This window comes from Nipponia nippon, unplaced genomic scaffold (genome assembly GCF_047370975.1).
Source record: "Nipponia nippon isolate SJK-2023a ecotype South Korea unplaced genomic scaffold, ASM4737097v1 scaffold_26, whole genome shotgun sequence".
In the NCBI taxonomy this organism is placed as follows: domain Eukaryota; kingdom Metazoa; phylum Chordata; class Aves; order Pelecaniformes; family Threskiornithidae; genus Nipponia; species Nipponia nippon.
The window spans coordinates 4390956-4409328 of NW_028262343.1; the positions used below are offsets into that span (position 1 = coordinate 4390956).

Sequence of the window (18373 nt, forward strand, 5' to 3'; positions counted from 1 at the left end):
GGAGTTTCAGGAAGGCAACTTGGAAAGCTGCACCCAAGTTCCTCCCTCCATCTTGCACTTACATTGCTGTCTTCAGTGCAGGGATTGCAAGTAAGTCTTTATAGCAGTTTTGTTATAAAATAGCTGTTTTATAAGCTTAGTAATTCCTTCTAATAACATAAATCTTTTCCCTTTCTAGAGTGTCTCTGGCTGAAGACTTACAGACACATTTTTGAAGAGAACGTACGAGTATGATGATATTGTACAGGTCTGTGTAGTTTCTTCAGAAGTCAAACAAGAAAGCTGAAGAAAAAATTCTGTATTTCTGCTGGGCTTTTTTTTTTTGACCAGCTTCCAATGTTTTGTAGCTGAATCATATTAAAAAGTATACAAACATAACTATGCCTATTTAATTTCGCTGAACATTTTTGGAATGTTTTAAAATCTTTTTAAAAGATGCATATTTTATCTACTGAAAATAAAGCCTTTGAAAAAAGTGTAGCTCTAGCAAATTATATTGCATTAACATCACCTTGGGGGAGATTAATATGAAATAGTAGCACTTTGTACTTATTTTTGTTATTTTAATTATTTTTAAAATATTTAAACAGTTTTAAAATTGTGGTTCTGACAAAACTGCTTCAGTTTGAAGGAACTGGCCTTTTACAGACCAAGTTCCTGGAATCCAAATCCCTATAAGTAATACTTCTGGGTACCTGGAGTGGCAGTGTATTTGCATGGTTACATGCATAGCCATAAGAATTAGAGCCTGATAAAGGCATGAGATGAGAGAGTGAGTACAACTGGCACTGTCAAGATGCTAGTAGCTAGAAAGTAGAGCATCAGCCCAAGAATGTGCTGGTTGTGGCTCCAGTCATTGTGAAGGAGTAATACAGCAAATCTGTCCCAATTAGCTGCAGTCTTGTGCAGAGTTGTGCATCCCTGCAATACAGGGCATGCTGTGAACGGTTATGTTACTTCTGAATTAGTAGAGAACTGAAAACTAAAATAGCAGCATTCAGGTATTTGGTTTTTGAGGGGTTTTTTATTGTTAAACTGAAGTGGTGCAAATTATTCCTCTCATGCCAAAAGCATTTAAGTTGATTTTTTAGGAAAATGAGGAAAAACCCTGCATAGCTGCCCTAGATCAAGTTCTCCAAAGCATATGCAGGAAGGAATTCAGGACTTGGTTAAGCACTGAAATGTACTTTTCCCTAGCTTTTGTTTTGACAAAAGGTGGAAATATTTTTGGCTGAAATATCTAAGGTCATCCTAAAGATCCATCTTGGATTTGGTCATCCAAATATCTAAGTCACCTAAAGGTAGCCATTTAATACAAAAAATGGTGACTGGCTTTCCTAGTTAACTAGTGTTAAAGACTCAGTGGCTTGTCATATTTCTCAGCTACTGTATTGGCACTTAGCAACCTTAGTTAGTTTTGACAGTATTTATTTAAGACTTTCCTATGTATAAAATTTAAAATGATGGATAAATTTATGACCAGCTTATTAAATTAAGGGAATGAGTCCATACAGGGGAAAAAAATAATAAAACTACATCCCACACATCTAATAAAATGCATAACAACCAACATAAATAGGTATTTATGTGGTAGGTTGACCTTGGCTTGGATGCCAGGTGCCCAACAAGCCACTCTATCACTCCCCCTTCCCAGCTGGACAGGGGGGAGAAAAATATGATGAAAGGCTCATGGGTCGAGATAAGGACAGGGAGATCACTCACCAATTACCGTCACAGGCAAAGCAGACTCGACTCGGAGAAATTAATTTAATTTATTGCCAATCAAATCAGAGTAGGGTAATGAGAAATAAAACCAAATCTAAAAACACCTTCCCCCACCCCTCCCTTCTTCCCCGGCTCAACTTCACTCCTGACTTCTCTATCTCCTCCCCCGGAGCGGCGCAGGGGGACAGGGAATGGGGGTTGCAGTCAGTTCATCACACGTTGTCTCTGCCGCTCCTTCCTCCTCCTCACACTCTTCCCCTGCTCCAGCGTGGGGTCCCTCCCACGGGCTGCAGTTCTCCACGAACTGCTCCAGCATAAATCCTTCCCACAGGCTGCAGTCCTTCAGGAACAGACTGCTCCAGCGTGGGTCCCCCACGGGGTCACAAGTCCTGCCAGCAAACCTGCTCCAGCATGGGCTCCTCTCTCCATGAGTCCACAGGTCCAGCCAGGAGCCTGCTCCAGCGTGGGCTTCCCACGGGGTCACAGCCTCCTTTGGGCATCCACCTGCTCCAGCGTGGTGTCCTCCACAGGCTGCAGGTGGATATCTGCTCCACCATTAACCTCCATGGGCTGCAGGGGGACAGCCTGCCTCACCATGGTCTTCACCACAGGCTGCAGGGGAATCTCTGCTCTGGTGCCTGGAGCACCTCCTCCCCCTCCTTCTTCACTGACCTTGGTGTCTGCAGAGTTGTTGCTCTCACATATTCTCACAGCTGCTGTTGCACAGCAGTTTTTCCCCCTTCTTAAATATGTTATCCCAGAGGTGCTGCCACCGTCACTGATTGGCTCAGCCTTGGCCAGCGGTGGGTCCATCTTGGAGCCAGCTGGCATTGGCTCTATCGGACATGGGGGAAGCTTCTGGCATCTTCTCACAGAAGCCACCCCTGTAGCCCCCACTACCAAAACCTTGCCACACAAACCCAGTACAATAAAAAAAAAAAACCAAAGCAATTTACCTGTTACTCTAGATATATCAACAAACCAAAACAGTAAAACCACAACTATCCACACAAAAAATGTAAATAGCTTTATTTATAATCTATTTTGAAGTTAAACTGACACAAGTTGAAGGGGACGTAACTATATGGTAATAAGAGGTAGGAGAGATACAGAAATAGTAGACAAGCTGCATTTTGCCAGTATGACTATGTAGCCTTCAAACAGTGTATGAAGATTTCTTTTGAAGTTGCAGACTTAGTTCTTTCTCAGTATGAATGAGTGATTTTACTTTGTACTTGTTACAAAACCAGAAGTGCAACTGAAACAATTTCTACACTGAATATTTCATTAGCTGTTTTTCATCAGGCATAGTTAGAAGAATATATTTCCATACAAGCAGGTTACAGGAGTTTATAATTTGAGTGCAAAACATTTTCTTCTCTAACAATTATCACACTTATATGCTGGAACAGTAATGATACAAAACCAATTAATTAGGTGTTAAATGCATATTTGTTCAATTGAATGATAAACTGCAATTGACCTTCAATTAAAGCAGTATTTACTGGTATTGTCATTTACCACTTGATCTAGCGGGATGAAAAATTTTAGTGCAAAATGAAGTGCAGTTATTACACAGGAAAAGATTCCTTCCTTACCCTGTGATTAAGACATATTGCATGACTCTGTGAAACAATCTAGCCTATTTAAGGCAAAATAGATTTTAGCATAAATGATCTCTCTGTTCCTGGCTTCAGTAGAAAAGCATGTAATGATAGCTCCTGTTATTGGTTTCACTGTTTTTTATTTAGGCTATAAAGCCCTTCCTTTTAATATACAAGAAACAAAGAATGTTTACAAATTAAGTATTGTGCCAGTTGTAGCAAATTCCTAAAGGGTTAGCTAATGCCATCAACATTTTAATAAATACTCTGGTTACATATGATCTGTACTGGAGTAAAACCTAAACACGACAATAGTGTAGTATGCAAAATGAAAGTTACTGCTCTATAAAGATTATTTCAAGAGAAATTTTCAGATAACTAACCAATGCTTCATTCCATTTAACCTTGGGGATAGTTCCCCCATGAATCCAGTAAGCTATAGGGCTTGTACTTGACAGTACAACTACTACAGCCAGTCTTTGAATATTATCATATTTTGCAGTTCTTAAGGAACTCTGAAGAGGTTCTTGACACTCTTTCTGTTTTGAAGGAGAAAGGTAACCAACTGCATGAAGACTGCTGTCTGTATTGGGTCTGGCTGGGATGGAGTTAACTTTCCCCATAGCAGCCCTCATAGTGCTGTGCTTTGTATTGGTAGCTAGAAAAGTGCTGATAACACACCAGTGTTTTGGCTACTGCTGAGCAGTGCTCCCACAGCATCAAGGCTGTCTCTCCAACATTTCCCCCCTCACCCCCGAAGGCTGGGGGTGGGCAAGAGGTTGGGAAGGGACATAGCCAGGACAGCTGACCCAAACTGACCAAAGGGATACTCCATACCATATGACATCATGCTCAGCAATAAAAGCTAAGAGAAAGGAGGAGGAGAGGGGGCATTCGTTATTAAGGCATTTGTCTTCTGGAGCAACCGCTATGCGTACTGAAGCCCTACTTCCCAGAAAGTGGCTGGACATCGCCTGCTGATGGGAAGTAGAGAATAAATCTTTTGTTTTCCTTTTGCTTCTGCACGCAGCCTTTGCTTTATTAAACTGCCTTTATCGTGACCCATGAGTTCTTTTTCATCTTATTTTCTCCCCCCTGTCCTGCTGAGGAGGGGAGTGATAGAGCAGCTTGGTGGGCACCTGGCATCCAGCCAAGGTCAACCTACTACACTGTCACACAGTAAGGATAAATTGAGTGTTGAGAGATCTTGCAGTGCTGTCCAGTCCACTCTGGATTTATTGGTTCCCCTCATCAAAGTTAGTAGTGAGCAGTTGAAAATATGAAAGAGAGAACTAAGAATAAACATGAAGTTTAATAGGAGATATGCTAGGAGCGATGCTTCTCTCCTGCCACAACACACTACTCCAAGCAATGTTTGTACAGTAGTTGTAGCCCACCTACAGCCTCCATTGATCTTTCTTGTAAATGGTATCCTGTCCTATTGAATGTGACTGAACTTAAGTAGCAGTTTTCTTGAATGGATTAGATTCAGAATTGGAACAACCCCTGAAAGAAGATCGTGTTAGGGATTTTCTTCTTTGTCATCAGATGTTAAGTCAGAAGCTGTTATTTGGAAGTGTATTTAATGTAAAGCTTAAGTAGCTCTACAGCCTCAAAAAGGCAGCTACAGTAATTTATACAGAGAATTTTAAAAAACCCACACATTTTAATGCTGTGTGTAGGCAAGCTCTATTGAATAAAGTATGAAATGCCTTACAGTTGTTTAAGTTGCTCTATTAAGCTTTATCTCTTTATTTAACAGATGGTAATATATATTTCCTATTTTTGTGTTTTCTCCAATTCTTTTCATTTCTCCTTGGATCCAGCTGCATTTTCCCCCCTGTTTTAGTAGAAGACAACTCATACAATAGATGCATAACTAGCATTTGTTACAGTCAAGTGCCTGACTTAGCCCCAAATTTTGCATTTGCTTCTACTCAAGGCGCTCTTTTTTTGACCACAAGATGAATCAAATATAATGTCTGAGGTCCAGGAGTTCCTGTGTATTTCTCCATTTGGCAGTCTCTATTGTTACTCCTCCACATACTTTCTCCCATCTAACTGGCCAGCAGAGGTCACTTTGTCTTAGGAATCAAATTAGTTTTGATATACAAATTGGAAGTTGGAAGTGTTGAGAACCTCCCTGGAGTAAAAACAAGTGCACCTTGTAGCAGAAAGCAGTGTGAACAGTAAGCAGAATAAAAAAAGGTAACATAATAAAATACAGAAAATCAGTAGTCTCTGAAAGAGTAAGATTAGCTGAGCAGGGTAGGAAGAGAAATGCTGTAGACTGGAAAAACCTTTAACTTGGCCATATAACCATCACTTAAGATAGATATGTGCAATGAAACTTAAAAAAAAAAAATCCTTAATTGTTTAAGCCAGTGATTTACCACACAAGAACAGAAAGAGAATCCTTCTTTCTAAGGCAGTTATTTTTTGATAAATTTTCAGTACTAATTATTTGTACAATCATAGGATTATAGTGTATTCATTTTCAGAGGAATAACTATACATAAGCGATATGTTCCAAGTTATGTGCAATAAGTCTATTTAACAGATTTATTCTTGTTTGCAAACATGCACAAAGAATTTTCTGTCTTCTATTCAAGCAGAAGTTACAGTGCTGCTTTTGCTACTATGGTATGCATTTTGGGGTTATATACCATTCCAATTCACATGCCTCCTTTAAGTCAGGAATGCTCTTCAGTGCTGCCACTGAAAGATCTGCTCCGGACATGATTTCTCAGTTGCTCTATGAGCTCTGGATTCTGTTGCTGTATCTGTTGTGCAAACTGCTGCCCCCTGTGTTGAACAGTTTTAAGTAAAATCAACAAGTGGAAAAAAAAAACCTGACAAGAAGCATTTGTAAGAAAACAGGATATCCTAATATAACTGAAAGCTGCATTATATGAAAGTTAAGACTAAAGATATCTTGATTAAGACTATACAGCAAGATAGCTGTAAGTATTACCACTTTATCTAGTTAAAGTCTCTCCAAACAGGATTATCATCAGGTCTTCATTTTCATTCTTTAGGACTATTACTTCTACTTGATAGCATGGAGAAAAAAGTATTATCTTACTTGCTAAAACTAAAAATTTAGCAACAAATCTGCTCCAGTGATTTGCTCCCTTCTTTTTGAGAGGATCCATTCTAGTTGTTTAAAAGATAACTACTCTTATAGTTGAAGTTCTGGTTTTTCCAGAAATACAGTATGCAGCTGCCAACTTGTACGGCCAACAAGATGTCATTAGTAGAAAGCAAGCATACAATTACACCTGTATGACTGAAGTAATGATAGATCCATCTCCATAACAGTTGTAGCTTAAGAGTAAAATTAATATGTGAGATTAATTCCATGTAAAAGGTAAGCATAACCCTGGTTTACTAGAAAAAGCAAGTAAGTAAAACATATTACTTCATGAATAGCCTGGCATGGCATTCTCTGTAACTTCTGCATTTTGCCCAAGTAGCAAATTATCAAGACTCCTTTAAACCACAGTGCAGGTTGAAGGAAAGCCACCATTTTCATAGATCTAGGCATAGCACATGATTTTTGTGAAAACAGCCCTTGATTTTGTGGGAGCACATTCCTGTCTGTGATGTGAATTATAAATTACTTTTGCCCTGAAGGGGCAAAACTTAAAAATAGTTTGAAACAAGCTAGAATGCTGAAATAATGTAAAATTGTATGCTTGTTAAGAGGTCTTGCCATATAAGCAAATTGCATGTTTTTGTGCAGACTCTTCCAGATGGATTATCATTATTATATTATAAAAGACTTGGGTCCTGGTTTTTGTGAAAGCCACTCCTCTCCTTATTATACTGAGTTCCCTGAAGCCTTCCTAGTCCAAATGGTGGGATGCCAGAGCACGGTCAGTCAGGAGTCAACTTTAGAACTTGTTGAAAGCTGTACTAAATAAATCTGTAGCTTTTCTAACTAGTGTCTGGGATATCTGGTAATAAATTGATCAACACAATTTGAAAGCACACGTAAGAGTACCTAAAGGTTTAAAGGAACATTTTAAAGGTTTAAAGGAACATTTTTAATAACTGACATTTAGAAAGTAAACAGTGTATGAGAACCAGAAAGTGAAACTGAGCACACAGTTCAGTCATTCCAATTGATGGAAATGTAGACAACAAACAAACAAGATAGTGGAAAATAAGTCTTCAAGTTCTCAGTTTTAATAATAATCAGGTATACGATGGGGACAGGCCACAGTATAATTGGCTTGACACTATCCCTTTTAAATAGATGGTGCACAATGATGCTTCTACAAATGTAACAGTTAAAATTATGCAATTCATAACACTTACGCATGGATCAGGCTGGACAAATCTGACAGGCCACCAACACCTGCAGCAGGCCCACCAATGGTGTTTGACATCATCCCCGACATTCTGAAACAGTTAGCACAGTGTTGGCATTGGGGTATGCAGAGACCTTTACAGTAAGCAATAAACTGTAGTTCTTTGTTGAATTGCTGGGAGGAAATAAGCTGCAAGAGGAAGAAACTGCAGTAGTTCTATTTACAGTAAGCAAAAATACAATTAAATTTTCAGGAATACAGTACTATCCACCTTTTCTCTTATTAATTCAACCCCCTAAAGACATTTGTTTCAATGGTACTCCATTTTAATACTTACAGTTGTTGAACTTGAGGATTCTGCATTAAACTTGCTGCCTGGAATAAACAATATATAGCTGAAATTATAACACATTTACTACTTGGGTATCACTGAGGAAAACGTGGAAAGAAAAGAAAAACCCACAAGGTGCATTCTATGTTGTATTACAAAATTAAGCTAAGTTTATGTGCAGAGAGATGTATGGTCCCCAGCAAAAAGAATCATTACAGGAAAGTATTTCAAGGATATGAAGCTGAGACAATTTGTTACATGTTAGATAACAAATACTGGTTACAGATTCAAACATGAAAAATATGACAACAAGATATTAAACATAAAAATCCAGTACCAGAAAACTTAAAAAACAAAAAAACCCACCCAAAACCCCCCAAAAAATTAACTTAAAACTTCCAAGGACAAAGGTTTTCTATTGGGCTTTTTGGAGAAAGGTCTGTATTTTGTTGATTCCCAGCCTGGACAAATCAGTTTTGCAACTATTATTACCAGTGGGTATAAACTGTTAAGATTACGGCCACAAAATATTGCAGAGTAAACCAGCGGGGACTTACTTTGTACCATGGTTTTGTGGTAACGTATATCTTCTGTGGTAACTTGCATATCTTCTTACTTTGTAGTAAGCATGAGGTTATTTAAATTTCTCATTCATAAGGTACCTCAAAAATTATTTTGTGTTTACCATAGTGTAAGGGTGTATATGGACAGATACTATAGAAACTATACTTATGTTGTCCATAGTATATCTGTTATCCATCTAACAGAGAGGTCTTAGAATAAAGCTGATCTTCTCAGGAAGCGTATATGGGTATTCAAACTTTAAGGACATGAACTATCTGAAAAACTTAGTAATAAAGTGTGTATTGTTTCCTATAAATAAACTGCACAGATCATCCTTGTCTAATGAGCTGTTAAACCTATCAAGAAGGTGGTATTCGGTAGTGGATGGAGCACTGCTGTGATTTGGGTACAAATCAAAAGCATGAAGAGTCAATCTTCTTTCTTCAAATTGCTCTTATTTTAAGCTTGTTGCAGTAAATGAGAACTTAAGTAGTAGAAATTTCAACTTTGCTATCCAGCATCTGAGAAATATGCATTCTTGTACCTCCTCAGGCTCCTGGTTATGGTGACGTAAGGCTTTCTCTGGAGACTCCTTCCTCCTCACACTCTTCCCCTGCTCCAGCGTGGGGTCCCTCCCACGGGAGACAGTCCTCCGTGAACTTCTCCAACGTGAGTCCTTCCCACAGGCTGCAGTTCTTCACAAACTGCTCCAGCGTGGGTCCTTTCCACAGGGTGCAGTCCTTCAGGAATGGACTGCTCCACCGTGGGTTCCCCACGGGGTCACAGGTCCGGCCAGAAAATCTGCTCCAGCGTGGGCTCCTCTCCACGGGGTCACAGGTCCGGCCAGGAGCCTGCTCCAGCGTGGGCTTCCCACGGGGTCACAGCCTCCTTTGGGGCGCAGCCACCTGCTCCGGCGTGGGGTCCTCCATGGGCTGCAGGTGGATATCTGCTCCACCGTTAACCTCCATGGGCTGCAGGGGGACAACCTGCTTCATCATGGTCTTCACCAGGGGCTGCAGGGGAATCTCTGCTCTGGTGCCTGGAGCACTTCCTCCCCCTCCTTCTCTGACCTTGGTGTCTGCAGAGTTGTTGCTCTCACATATTCTCACTTCTCTCTTCTGACTGCTGTTGCACAGCAGTTTTTTTTCTCCCTTCTCAAACACTTCTTTTGCCTTGTTGTCCCACATGACGATGTCATCGATGTATTGCAGATGTTCAGGGGCAACACCCTTTTCCAGTGCAGTCTGGATCAGTCCATGACAAATGGTGGGGCTGTGCTTCCACCCCTGGGGCAGTTGATTCCAGGTGTGTTGGACACAAAGCAAACTGCGGCCTGCATTCTGCTGCCAAAGGACTTGGAAAAAAACACATGGGCAATGTCAATTGTAGCATACCACTTGGCTGCCTTTGACTCCAGTTCATATTGGAGCTCTAGCACGTCTGGTACAGCAGCACTCGGTGGTGGCATGACTTCATTCAGGCCACGATAGTCTACTGTTAACCTCCACCCTCTGTCAGACTTTTGCACTGGCCATATGGGACTACTAAAGGGTGAGTGAGTCTTGCCTTGCCGATCACTCTCCTTGGCTCTCCAACTGACGAATCAGCTCATGGATGGGAGCCAGGGTTCGTGCGATATTGCCACCGGTGCACCGTCCTGGTAGCAATTGGCACCTGCTGTTCTTCAACTCGCAGCAATCCCACAACGAAGGGATCTTCTGAGAGGCCAGGCAGGGCAGATGATAGCTGTTTGATCTTCTCTGTGTTCACAGTGGCTACACCAAAAGCCCATCGGTACCCCTTTGGGTCCTTGAAGTACCCTCCCCTGAGGTAGTCTACGCCAAGGATACAAGGGGCCTCTGGGCCGGTCACAATGGGGTGCTTTTGCCACTTGTCCCCTGTTAAGCTCACCTCAGCCTCCAGTACAGACAATTCTTGGCATCCCCCTGTCACTCCCGAGATCCAGATGGGTTCTGTGCCCCTATACCCTGATGGCACCAGCGTACACTGTGCACCAGTGTCTACCAAAGCCTTATACTTCTGTGGGTCTGATGTGCCAGGCCATCGAATCCACACAGTCCAGTAAACCCGGTTGTCCCTTTCCTCCTTCTGGCTGGAGGCAGGGGCCCTCTATTCCTGTTCCTGGTCGGAGTATTCACTGTCTGACCCTTGCAGTTTCAGACCAGAAGTCCCCTCACCAGGATCAAGGGAGGTGATCTCAGTCCTTCTATGTCTGGGAGATCGCTGATTGCCTTCTTGTGTCTCTACAGCAACTAAGCTGACAGCCTTCTTGGGTGGCCCCTTCTTAACAGCTCTCTTCCCTCTCAGTTCGCGTACACGGGCTTCCAGCTTAAAGGTGGGTTCACCATCCCACTTCCTCACGTCCTCCCCCTGGTCACGCAGGAAGAACCAGAGTGCGCCACGCAGCGTGTGCCTGGGGCTCCCTTTCCCTCTGACCGGGGCAGGAGGGGACTGACTCTGTGGGGTGCCCCTGACTGACAGCCAAGGCGCTGGCCCGTAGGGATGAGGAGGGACAGAGATTTTCTTCAAAGTTTTGGAGCCAAGAAGACACTCTCTCCACAGTTGGTGTATCCATATCTGGGCAATACATTGTTGCCAAGCTGTTAGAATGCGACGCTGGGGTGTTTTGGACCCCCCCTTCCTCCACATGGCCTGTGTGCACAGGACATCCTCTGGATCTTTGGAGACCTCATCATTGTCTAGATCACTGTAGATGACTTCCAGCACCGCTAATTCTCTCAGGTACTGGATGCCTTCATCTGCGGTAGTCCACTTTCCTGGGGAGTTCACAAGATCTTCCTTGAACGGATTTCTTGCCCTCACGCTTGAGAGGAGCCGTTTCCAGAGACTGCAAATTGCTGCCTCTTTTCCAATTCCTCTCTCAATTCCCCGGTTTCTAGCAAGGGATCCCAGCTGTTGGGCTTCCTTACATTCCAATTGCCGACTGTCGGGCCCTCTATCCCAGCATCGGAGTGGCCAGGCAGCAATCTGCTTGCCTGGCCGGCGGCTGTAATCTTTCTGCACGTCTTGAAGTTCTGACAAGGTCAGGGACTGGGTAGTTTCTGCCTCTTGTCTGATTTACAGTCTTACAATGGAGGAGTATGGTTTTTCAGTCTAAAATTAGTGAATGTGACACAATGTCTTAAGTGTCATAAAATAATATTAAATATAGAACCATAGAATCGTTAAGGTTGGAAAAAACCCTTAAGATCATCAAGTCCAACCGTTAACCTATCACTGCCAAGTCCACCACTAAACCATGTCCTCGAGCAATGTGTCTACCCTTCTTTTAAATACCTCCAAGGATGGAGACTCAACCACTTCCCTGGGCAGCCTGTTCCAATGCCTGACTACCCTTTCTGTGAAGAAGTTTTTCCTAATATCCAACCTAAACTTCCCCTGGCGCAGCTTGAGGCCGTTTCCTCTCGTCCTAGCACTTGGTACTAGGGAGAAGAGACCAACCCCCACCTTGCTACAACCTCCTTTCAGGTAGTCGTAGAGAGCGATAAGGTCTCCCCTCAGCCTCCTCTTCTCCAAACTAAACAACCCCAGTTCCCTCAACCACTCCTCATAAGACTTGTTCTCTAGACCCTTCACCAATTTCATTGCCCTTCTTTGGACACGCTCCAGTACCTCAATTTCCTTCCTGTAGCGAGGGACCCAAAACTAAACACAGTACTTGAGGTGCAGCCTCACCAATGCCGAGTACAGGGGCACTATCACCTCCCTGGTCCTGCTGGCCACACTATTTCTGATACAAGCCAGGATGCCATTGGCCTTCTTGGCCACCTGAGCACACTGCTGGCTCATGTTCAGGCAGCTGCCGACCAACACCCACAGGTCCTTATCTGCTAGGCAGCTCTCCAGCCACTCCTCCCCCAGCCTGTAGCATTGCATGGGGTTGTTGTGACCCAAGTGCAGGACCCGGCATTTAGCCTTGTTGAATCTCATACAGTTGGCCCCGGCCCAACGATCCAGCCTGTCCAGATCCCTCTGTAGGGCCTTCCTACCCTCCAGCAGATCAACACTTCCACCCAACTTGGTGTCATCTGCAAACTTACTGAGGGTGCACTCGATCCCCTCATCCAGATCATCAGTGAAGATATTGAACAGGACCGGCCCCAGTACTGAGGCCTGGGGAACACCACTCGTGACCGGCCGCCAACTGGATTTGACTCCATTCACCACCACTCTCTGGGCTCGGCCGTCCAGCCAGTTTTTAACCCAGCACAGAGTGCACCCATCCAAGCCGTGAGCAGCCAGCTTCTCCAGGAGAATGCTGTGGGAGACGGCGTCAAAGGCCTTACTAAAGTCCAGGTAGACAACATCCACAGCCCTCCCCTCATCCACTAAGCGGGTCACCTTGTCATAGAAGGAGACCAGGTTAGTGAAACAGGATCTCCCTTTCATAAACCCATGCTGGCTGAGCCTGATCCCCCGGTTGTCCCACACGTGCCACGTAATGGCACTCAAGATGATTTGTTCCATGACCTTCCCCGGCACCGAGGTCAGGCTGACAGGCCTGTAGTTCCCCAGATCCTCCTTCCGGCCCTTCTTGTAGAGGGGCGTCACATTTGCTAACTTCCAGTCATCTGGGACCTCCCCGGTTGACCAGGACTGCTGGTAAATGATGGAGAGTGGCTTGGCAAGCTCCTCTGCCAGCTCCCTCAGTATCCTCGGGTGGATCCCGTCTGGCCCCATAGACTTGTGAACATCCAGGAGGAGGAACAGGTCGGTGACTGCCACCTCTTCGACAACTTGGACTTCATTCTGCATCCTATCTCCATCTCCCAGCACAGGGGCCTGAAAACCCCGAGGATGACCAGCCTGACTATTAAAGACTGAGGCAAAGAAGGCATTAAGTACCTCAGCCTTCTCCTCATCCTTTGTGGCAAAGATACCTTCCGCATCCAACAAAGGAGGGAGATTCTCCCTGGCCTGCTTTTGTCGCTGATATATTTGTAAAAACATTTTTTGTTATCTTTAACGGCGGTGGCCAGTTTAAGTTCTAGCTGGGCCTTCGCCTTTCTAATCTTCTCCCCGCATAACCTCACAACATCCTTGTAGTCCTCCTGAGTCACCTGCCCCTTCTTCCAAAGGTGGTAAACTCTCCTTTTTTTCCTCAAGTTCCAGCCAAAGCTCTCTGTTCAGCCAGGCCGGTCTTCTCCCCCGTCTGCTCGACTTGCGGCACATGGGGACGGCCTGCTCCTGCGCCTTTGAGACTTCTCTCTTGAATAACATCCAGCCTTCCTGGACTCCTTTGCCCTTCAGGACTGCCTCCCAAGGGACTCTCTCAACCAGGCTCCTAAAGTTCAGGGTAGCGGTTTTGCTGACCCCCTTCCTTACTTCTCCAAGAATCGAAAACTCTGTCATGTCATGGTCACTGAGCCCAAGACAGCCTCCGACCACCACATCGCCCACCAGGCCTTCTCTGTTCGTAAACAGCAGGTCCAGCGGGGCACCTCCCCTGGTTGGCTCGCTTACCGGCTGCGTCAGGAAGTTATCTCCCACACACTCCAGGAACCTCCGAGACTGCTTTCTCTCTGCTGTGTTGTATTTCCAGCAGACATCTGGTAAGTTGAAGTCTCCCACGAGAACAAGGGCTAGGGATTGTGAGACTTCAGCCAACCGCTTGTAGAATACTTCATCTGTTTCCTCATCCTGGTTGGGTGCTCTATAACAGACTCTCACCAGGATATCTGCCTTGTTGGCCTTCCCCCTGACCTTTACCCATAAGCACTCGACCTTATCGTTACCGTCATTGAGCTCTATACAGTCAAAACACTCTCTAATGTACAAGGCTACCCTACCACCTCTCCAACCTTGCCTGTCCCTTCTAAAGAGCTTGTAGCCATCCATTGCAGCACTCCAGTTGTGTGAGTCATCCCACCATGTTTCCGTGATGGCGACCACATCAGTTTTCCTGCCGCGCAATGGCTTCCAGCTCCTCCTGCTTATTGCCCATGCTGCGTGCATTGGTGTAAATGCACTTCAGTTGGGCTATAGATCTCGTCTCCAACACAGGCATGCCACCCCTAGGCTCATCCCTAGCAAGCCTGGTTTTATCCCCTTCCCCCTTCGCATCTAGTTTAAAGCTCTCTCAATGAGGCCTGCTAGCTCCTGAGCCAGAATCCTTTTCCCCCTTTGAGACAGGTGAACCTCATCTGTCTCCAGCAGGCCTGGTGCCATGTAAACTGCCCCATGATCAAAAACAACAAAATTCCACCGCTGGCACCAGCCTCTGAGCCACGTGTTAATGAGGTGGGTCTTCCTGTTCCTTTCCGTATGCCTCCCGGCTACTGACAGGATGGAGGAAAACACTACCTGCGCTCCTGATCCTTCAAGTAATCGCCCCAGTTCTCTAAAGTCCCTTTTGAACGTTTTTGTACTTCTCTCGGCTACCTCATCGCTGCCAACCTGAACAACCACTAGCGGATAATAATCGGATGATTGTACCAGCCTAGGGAGCTTCCTGGGAATGTCTCTTATCCTTGCCCCAGGGAGGCAGCAGACTTCCCCATGGGATGCGTCCAGTCGGCATATCGGGCCCTCTGTTCCCCTCAGAAGGGAGTTACCTACAATAGTTACCCTTCTATTTTTCTTACCAGCGGCCGTTGTAATGCGTGGGGCTGACTGGCTCCCCCTAGTCAACCCCTTGGATGGATCACTGTCTGCATCATCATCCTCCTGGCCCTCGAGTTCCAGAGCCTCGTACCTATTGTGTAAGGGCACCTGGGGGGGCGAGGTCGGCTGGGAGAGGATTCGCCTGCTGCGCCGGAGCAGGGATCTGCATCCGTCCTCCTCCGTCTCTTGGGTCCCCTCCCTCCGCCTGGTGGCACGAGGGCAGGGGAGCCTCTGCTTCTCTTGATGTTTCCATCTGGCATGCTTGTCTCAGGGATGGTAGGGAGTGGCTCCACCAGCCTATCTCCCTCTCACACTCCCTGATACTCCTCAGTCTTGCTACTTCTTCTTTCAGCTCTGCCACCATGCTGAGCAGATCCTCCACCTGCTCGCGCCTCACGCAGGTGTTGTCTCAGGAGCCCTCCGTCACCAGAGCAAGGCTCTGGCACTCCCTGCAGCCAGAGACCTGGGTGGCTGCATGTTTTAGTGGGAGCTCCGTCTGCGTCGCCACATCCCTTCTGGCAATGGTGATGGTTCTTGTCCGAGAGGAAACCATGGCTAAGTCTCTTCCGGGAGGGCGTAGACCACAAGGAGAGCTTGCCAGCTGCCTGCTCGCAGGCCTGCTGTCGGCCCCACTATGCCAGGATCAGATCGGCCAGCCAGCAATCTGCTCGCCTGGCTGGCGGCTGTAATCTTTCTGCACGTCTCGAAGTTCTGACAAGGTCAGGGACTGGGTAGTTTCTGCCTCTTGTCTGATTTCTCTCACTCCTTCCTCCCGTTTCTCTGCTGAAGGACTGGCTTCTTGATCAAACCCTTCCTCTTCTTCCCCCTCCCTTACTAATTGATGATATGGACCCCTTGACCTCCTTGTCCACTGTTTCTTTTTCACTACTGGGGCAATTACTGTAGTGGTTGTCTGGGTCCCTATTTCAACCATGGTGTCCTCAGATGCAGTTTGGGTCCCCATCTCAACGATCACGTTCTTAGATGTAGCTTGGGTCCCTATCTCTACTATCATGTCCTCAGATGTAGTTTGCACCCCGGTCTCAGTCATGGCATTCTCAGAGGTGGTTTGGGTCCCTGCCTTAACCACAGTCCTCTGATAGTACCGAACTGTGGCTCGGTAGGCACAGGCCAAACCCCAGTACTGTGCTAGAAGCTGCTGGTTTTCCTTGGGGTAGGCAAGGTACCCTTCTATCAGGTGGTGCCAGGTGGTTTGCCAGGGTTACTTGCCTGTTCAGGTGTAAAAACCCAGGCTATGGGAGGTGATAACCATCCTAGGAATCTGCCCAAATCCTTCCACACACCTTGCCACCCAGAGACCAGCTGCCTCAGGGCACGTTTCAGTATCGCCTCACCCCAAAGTTGTCTCCTCTTACACCAGGACGAGACCAGATTCCACAAACCTCACAGTATGCCAACTGTGTTAATTAGTAATATTAAACAGCTCACGTAACGGTGAACAAGGACCTCGGGAGCCTGCATAATAAAACCACCCACATCAGTCCTGGGTAGGAAGAGGGAGATGTGTTCCCTCATCCTATCCACAAGGTAGCTCCCCCAGCACGGTGAGGGCATCAATGCCAGGGCAAAGCACGCAGCCATTGTTTGTACTAACATGTTCCCAAGCTCAGGAGAATAAAGAGATAAGCAGGGCAGCCAGCAAACTCCATGACCCACACAGGAGCTTGCCACATAATAACTACTATAGCTATAGCATGCTTAATACAAAACTGCCGTTGTCTCGTGCCCCACGTTGGGCGCCAAAAAGGACTGTGGTGGGTTGACCTTGACTGGCCGCCAGGTGCCCGCCAAGCCACTCGATCGCTCCCCTCCTCAGCAGGATGGGGGCGGGGGGGAGAAAATAAGATGAAAAAGAACTCATGGGTCACAGTAAAGGCAGTTTAATAAAGCAAAGGCCACACGCAGAAGCAAAGGAAAACAAAAAAAAATTATTCTCTCTGCAAGAGTCATTTCTCAATTCATAGCACAAATATATGCATATAGCATGATAGACTGAAAGACTATTAGTATTGCTTACACTGAAAAAGTGAGCTGGTTTTTCAGATATACCTGGCAAATCTTTGCATGCACGCTGAAGAGCAGAATGGAGCACTCATTTTTTACAGACACTCACATGTCAGCATCACGAAGAAATATTTACATTGTGAGCAGCTAGTAGCAATCTTTCATAATTGCTGCTTATTAACACCTCTATATTTTTGAAGCATGGTAGAATCGTAGTTTCAGTGATACTTTTGAAATAACTAATGCAATGACAATACAGAAAATTAGCTATTCATAATCTTAGGCTGTCTGTCTGAAATGAATGTAAATAATCTATATAGCAATTACATTGGTGGTACTAAAACACAGTCCCAAATGACAGGCTAAACTAAATCTGATTTTTAAAAAGATACCATTAAACTATATATCTCTTTATCATGTAAAACTAGACAACTAAATCATGGAGCTTGGTCTATAATATGTGTACTTTAAAATTCGAAAAGATCGTATGCTTCACCCAATGCACGTAAAGACCTTATTTTGGTTTACTTAGCAGTATAACTATCTAACTTCAGAAATAGGAAGAATTGAAAAAGAAATTAGAAATACGCATCTATCAGACAAATATGCTGTATGCGCAAAAGGGGTACAGACTTACTAAGGGAGTCCAAACAATAAGAGACCACAGGTTTCAGAATTAATTTATTTTTAATTTGCTGTGACAAACTTGGGAAACCCATTTGTTACGGGCAAAAAGCAGGTGTGGATCCCTCAGGGATGAGGCACAACACTCAGCAAATGAAAGCTTTGGCTTTATTGAAAGCATAGCGTTACCACAGTGGGAGCCCCGGGACGCTGACACTAGTCAAAATGGGGACCTGACACAGCAGAGCCCTGCTCAGGGGTGAAGCTTAAGGGAAAGCACCGCAGGGGTGGATAATAAAACTTGCGCTGATTAACATATCATATACATGCAATGTCTTGTTTTGCTCATTAGCAAAATCGCTGATGTAATGCAGGTGCTGTTGTCCGAATTCCGAGATCTGCAGCTGGCCGCCACATTGGCGCCCATGCAAGGGTATGTGCAGATGGGGGGGGGGGGAAAGCAAGCTATCCTGGGTTACCGTGACAAGGTCTTCTCGCACTCTACACCATTCTATAAAATAACTCACTGAATGCACTTA

At 45.1% G+C, this 18373-nt stretch overlaps 1 long non-coding RNA gene and 1 pseudogene across 1 annotated transcript; both read right to left on the bottom strand.

Moving 5' to 3' along the window:
• Positions 1–18373, bottom strand: part of LOC148055179 (trafficking protein particle complex subunit 13-like) — a 52164-nt pseudogene that overhangs the window by 21303 nt on the left and 12488 nt on the right.
• LOC148055181 (uncharacterized) lies at positions 4451–8021 on the bottom strand. The gene is made up of 3 exons (XR_015705848.1): positions 7983–8021; positions 7653–7736; positions 4451–6134 (listed from the first exon to the last, which is right to left on the bottom strand). It is a non-coding gene; the product is annotated as an uncharacterized LOC148055181 (long non-coding RNA).